This window comes from Rhinolophus hipposideros (genome assembly GCF_964194185.1).
Source record: "Rhinolophus hipposideros genome assembly, chromosome: 17".
In the NCBI taxonomy this organism is placed as follows: Eukaryota; Metazoa; Chordata; class Mammalia; order Chiroptera; family Rhinolophidae; genus Rhinolophus; species Rhinolophus hipposideros.
Genome location: NC_138063.1, coordinates 32,287,945 through 32,293,613, shown reverse-complemented (window position 1 = coordinate 32,293,613; position 5,669 = coordinate 32,287,945). Strand labels below are relative to the sequence as shown.

Here is a 5,669-nt window from a genome sequence, read left to right as displayed (position 1 = left end):
AGGGTGCCAGAAACTCGTCTCTACCCTGTTGGACAGAGAGGGACTGGACTGTCCTAACCACCCAGTCTATTCTTGTTATAAATCAGAAGAAGTCCATGGCCAGGGGCCATCCTTCTGTCAGACCAGAAGCTGCAAAGGGATAAAGTGGAGTCTGTGGGGTGAGAGAGAGGTGGTTCATTTGTTGGGAAAGTAGCCACAGGGTTCAGAGCTTCTCAAGAGCATAACATTGTAGAAGCATCTCTCTCTCTCTCTCTCTCTCTCTCTCTCTCTCTCTCTCTCTCTCTATCTCTATCTATCTCTCTCTCTTTAATTTTAATATTTTAATACAGTTCAGATCAGCATGTCTAATTCATTTCAGCTCCTTCACTGCCAAACCTGGGGGCAGGAACTGCTTCAGTTCCCCTGCCTTCTCTTTGTGGTGACCAAGGTGTAAAGATATCTGCTGCATCGAACTTTAAACTTCACATTATCCTTATCTTTCTTGATGTGACAGGTTTGTCCTTTCGCCTGGCTTTGAGCAGGAAGTCCTTGATTTCCTCAATTTTGTGAGGCAAGACTTTGAGGCGCGGAGAGCACGCGGCCGCACCTCCCAGAGACACTAGTAAGAGCATCTCTCAACTCTGGGTTCTCAGGATGTCACTTTATTTTCCTTCAAACATGTCCACTTATTAACCCATTTATCCCCTTTCTCTGGTCTGGGTTAGAAGTTTTGAAACTATTAAGTAGTCTCAGAATCACCTGGGAGAGCTTACAAAAATGGCAGATTGCTGTGCCCTAACTACTCTGGGCCCCTCCCACCCCCATGCTGATTCAGATACAGCTATGGGAGTGCTTAGGGGTCTAAATTGTTAACACGTACACATTGTTAATATGTTTCATATGCCACAGTTCACCTTTTAAGAGTAAAATCTGTTTGAGTAAAAATTGATTCAACAGGGTAGCACCAAACCAGAAGCAGTTAGGAGCACTCTGTCAACTGGAGCCCGGGGAAAAACCTGCACAGATAAAGTACAGAAAACAAAGAAAGGAAATTACTTGATTGACTATAGCTTAAAGCCTAGTGGGCTGTTTGGGATTAGTTGTCCTTAGCGTTTTGATTTTGTAAACTTGAGACATTCACAGGCATAGATTTTGGCTGACTTAGCAGGCCACCCCTGCATGAGCACGATACCGATGTAATCGTCTCCTTGTTTAGTTAATCTAACATACCCTAGCTCATTAAGGTGACACTTTCTGAAACATACTGCTCTAGGATAAAAAATTGTTTGGCGTTTGAGAGATATAGACTGGCATAAAGGCTGGGCTCGCTCTTTTCTGCCCTTTCTCTGTCCTTACCAGGCAGTTCTGCCACTATAGAAACACCTTTCATCACTTTAAGTGGTCAGTTTGGTACCCAGGGAAGTACACTGCAGAACTGAGGGTGATGAGAGGGAATTGGGAGGAAAGAAAAGTGGAAGCACACATAAAAAGTATGCAGACCGGTGGTTTGCCTACCTCAATTTGCCCTTGAGCCTTGGCCCAGACCACGGATATTGCCCAGTGTTAGGTGCTCCCTATTCATATGACAACCACTGCTGAATAAGATGAGAGAAAGTGTCAACAATTTCACAATTAAAACATACACATCTGAAGAAAAAAATACACATCTTGCATATTTCCCTCTGTCCTCCTCTCCACACGAAAAGGTAACTAAAAGATTATTCAGAATTAATTCAGCATCATTTTTTTCTGAGAAATACTGCTCTAGCGTAAAGAATTGTTTGGGGTCAGAGTATAGACTGGCATAAAGATGGCATTTATGGCTTAAAAATGGCATATTTTTCTTTTTGGAATTAGAAAATTAAAGGGATCAGGAATTAGGCATGTGCATTTGTATTTATAGTGAGTTCATTTTATTTTATGATCATAGGTCAAGGCTTTATGTAAATCTTAAGATTTTTCACTGATGTGAAATTATTAGCAAGGTAGGGTTGCATGGTAATTAAGATTCTGCTATTTTTTAGCTGATTGGCATTGGAAAAGCACCTTCCTGTGCTTTAGGTTTCTCGTCTGCAAAATGTGGATAATACCGCTTTCCTCATCCATACATGCATACATATACAGTGGTACCTGGGTTTTTGAGCATAATCCGTTACAGAAGACCACTCGAGTTCTGAAACATTCGAAAACCGAGGCACGGTTTCCCCACAAAAAGTAATGCAAAATGGATTAATCCATTCCAGACATTTAAAATCAACCCCTAAAACTGCAAATTTAGCGTGAGTCTTACTATCTAATGATACCAGAGATCCATAAAATTTACAATGTTTGTGAACAGAAATGTTTGTCAACGGAGACATTCGAAAACCGAGGTACCACTGTATATGTATATAAATTTTATATACATATATACGTATACATATATACATACATATATACATATATACGTATATATGTATACATATATAAATACATATGCATATAGATACATACATATATACATATATGTATACATATATACATACATATGCATATAGATACATACATGTGTATATATACATATATACACACAAATATATACATACATATACATATATACATACATATATATATATATATATATATATATATATATACACACATATATATACCTGCTGTTCTAGCAAGTATACTTCCTACCCCTTTATGGACCAGGGCATCATACACTTGATCTGATACTGCAGAAAAGTAGAAAATCCTGCACTGATCTTACTTTTTCACTTAAAAAAAAAAGTAATAAGAGCTAAGGTTTTACTGTGTTTGGTGGAAACTTCTTATAGAATTATGGAATACAGGGCACAGGTATTTCAACAGAGTGGCCAAAATCATGGGCTCTGGAGCTAGACAGAGTAGCTCAAATCACCTCTTCACCACTTGCTAGTATATTGTGAAGGACAAGTTGTTAAGCCACCGGTGCTCATGGACAGTTTCCTCATGGACAAAACTGGGGTGATACTAAGATATATATAATTGAATTCACAGTGGGATTGAGAACTAATATATGGAAAACCCTTAATTCTTGCCTCATAGTAAGAGCTCAGAAAGTATTAGTCATGGGTATTATTTCAATGTAAGAGAGGAGGTGATTGACAGAGGAAGGGGATGGGACACAGAAGGAATCCCACGGCTCAGCAGGGGAAAGGAGGCCTCGTGACTGATTTGGTGCCTGTCTGGATCAGAGTCTTAAAGAATTAGCAAAAATAATCCATACAATGTAAATTCAACTTTTATGTATGATCCTTTGTTTTTGTTTTTGTTTTCAAATGTCTCTTTATCCAATTGCTAAATAACTGTGTCCAAAACAGAGCAAGCAAACAGATTAAAAATTAAGTCTCGCTCAACTTCATTTTCTGAGTCTATGTTGCTTTTAGTGGACATGCAGACCCAACAGGGACCTTGTGTGAGCAACCTTTTAGATCATCTATGAATATTGCATTCTGCCTAGAAGTTCAGAGTAGGGTACTAAGAAGCATGTTTCCTGTAAATAGTGGGGCAAGTACTTACATTTTTAGTTTTCTTGTTTTTTTCAATTAAAGTTTAATTACAGTTTATTGGGGTGACAATGGTTAGTCAAGTTGCATAGGTTTCAAGTGTATAATTCTGTAATACATCACCTATATATCACATTGTGTGTTCACCACCCAGAGTCAGTTCTCCTTTTATCACCATATATTTCATTCCTTTTACCTTCATCAACTACCCCCATCCCTTTTACCCTCTGGTAACCAATAAACTATTGTCTGTGTCTATGAGTTTTTGTATTTTTGTCTTGTTCCTTTGTTGCTTTCAGTTTTATATCCCACATATCAATGAAATCATATAGTTCTTGACTTTTTCTGTCTTATTTCACTTAGCATAATAATCTCAAGATCCATCCATGTTGTCGCATGGCACTATTTCATCTTTTCTTATGGCATAATAATATTCCATTGTGCATATATACCACATCTTCTTTATCCAATCATCTATGGAAAGACACTGGTTGTTTCCATGGTGGTGTAGCCATTATGGAAGGCAGTGTGGAGGTTCCCCAAAAAATTAAGAGTAGAATTACCATAAGACCCATCATGACTTCTCCTGAGTATCTACCAAAAAAATGTGAAAACAGTTATCCATAAAAACATATGTGCTCCAATTATCATTGCAGCTTTATTTACGTTTTTACTTTTCATTTGGTTACATTGGTCTGGCAAGAATTGTTCTTATTTTCCAAAACTAAACAACACTGCTGAGGGCTTCAAATAGAAATGCAAAAAGGAATAGTACTCTGAGATTCTAAATGTTATTAGTGTGTACCTCAAAACCTGTTCTATTTTCATATTTACTGCCATGTTTGTATTTGTGCAAGAGCTTATTCTCATTTTACGCATGGACAAATAGATCTGGCCCAGTGGCTGTCAGCATAAGGCCTGGGCCAAAATCCTCATTGGTGACTTGCAGACCATTCAGAAGCATGTGTTTATTACTAAATCATCCACTTCTGACTCCAGAGGAGCGTGGGGTTCTGCAGGTTACAGGCATTTCAGACATTTTGGTTGAACAACTTTCCTAATGAATTTTTATTAAGAAAAAAAAAACAACAATCTACATGCCAAGGAGGGGAGAACATCAAGATATTTTGGTTTGAATATTTCAAAGGTTATAAATGTGTCAAAGGATAGGTATCATAAATCATTAGGAAAACATAGATAATGTATGTTTGTAACATGTAAAAGAATTCTTTGAAATGCAATGTGAAATAATGGGACTGGGTGAGAGTGGGAGGCAAGGAAAACACAGGATTCAGAATTAGGGGACCTGGCTTCTTGTCTTGGCTGGAACAGTTAGGAGAGTCCCAAGTCTGAGCTTCAGTTTCAGAATGTGATTATAAAACCTCTGTCTTCTCTATGATATGGATCAAATAAATCAATATTGCATGTGACAGTGGTTTCCTAAAAGCTTACAAAATTGTCCACTAAAACTTGTATTTCTAAGCATAAATATTATGTGCTTATACGTATGTACTATACTAAGAGTACCTGTGCAGTTTCTTACATTCTGCTTTTTATTTAGTGATGTATTGAAGGGGGCTTGAGGTGGTGAAGAGGGTGATAAATGATTGTGTCATGTTGGTTTGTCCAACTGAACCAGGTTTTCCTTTCTGAGCATCCATATCTGCCTGTATATTTAGGATTCATTTCAAGTGTCACTAGTGCTGGCCTTCTGTCACAACACCAGCAGCGATGTTTAGATTAATGAGAAGATGTTCGTGGCCTGAAGGACTGGCCACTGAGCAAGGTGCCCTGTGAGCAGACCCGCTTTATTTATGGGCAAATCCCCAATTCACAAAGGTCTTTTCTGTTTCCAGCTGTTTCTCCTTACCCTCCAGGCTTCAGCCTCGCCCAAGGGTCACTGTGGCTAAAAGCATCTACAGCAACTCCCCCGGGGCCAATGAGCAGGTGAGGGGTGGGCTGCTCTGAGGAAAGATTCCCAACTATCAGTGGCTTTGGGAAGAAGGACACACCAGTTAAGTCCTGTGGGGCAAAACGTCCTGTGAGAAAGAAATCCTATCCAAACATGACGTTGCAGGCACCAGTCAGGAGTATGACTTCCTGTTTGATTCAAAGATCTTATGCAGAAATCTGAATTTGACCTTTGGCATTGGCAGTATC

At 38.8% G+C, this 5,669-nt stretch overlaps 1 pseudogene across 1 annotated transcript; it reads right to left on the bottom strand.

The window, feature by feature from the left end:
- Positions 1-349: 349 nt before the first annotated feature.
- LOC308509839 (large ribosomal subunit protein eL38-like) lies at positions 350-611 on the bottom strand (annotated as a pseudogene). The gene has a single exon. The product of its transcript is annotated as a large ribosomal subunit protein eL38-like (transcript).
- Positions 612-5,669: the final 5,058 nt, after the last annotated feature.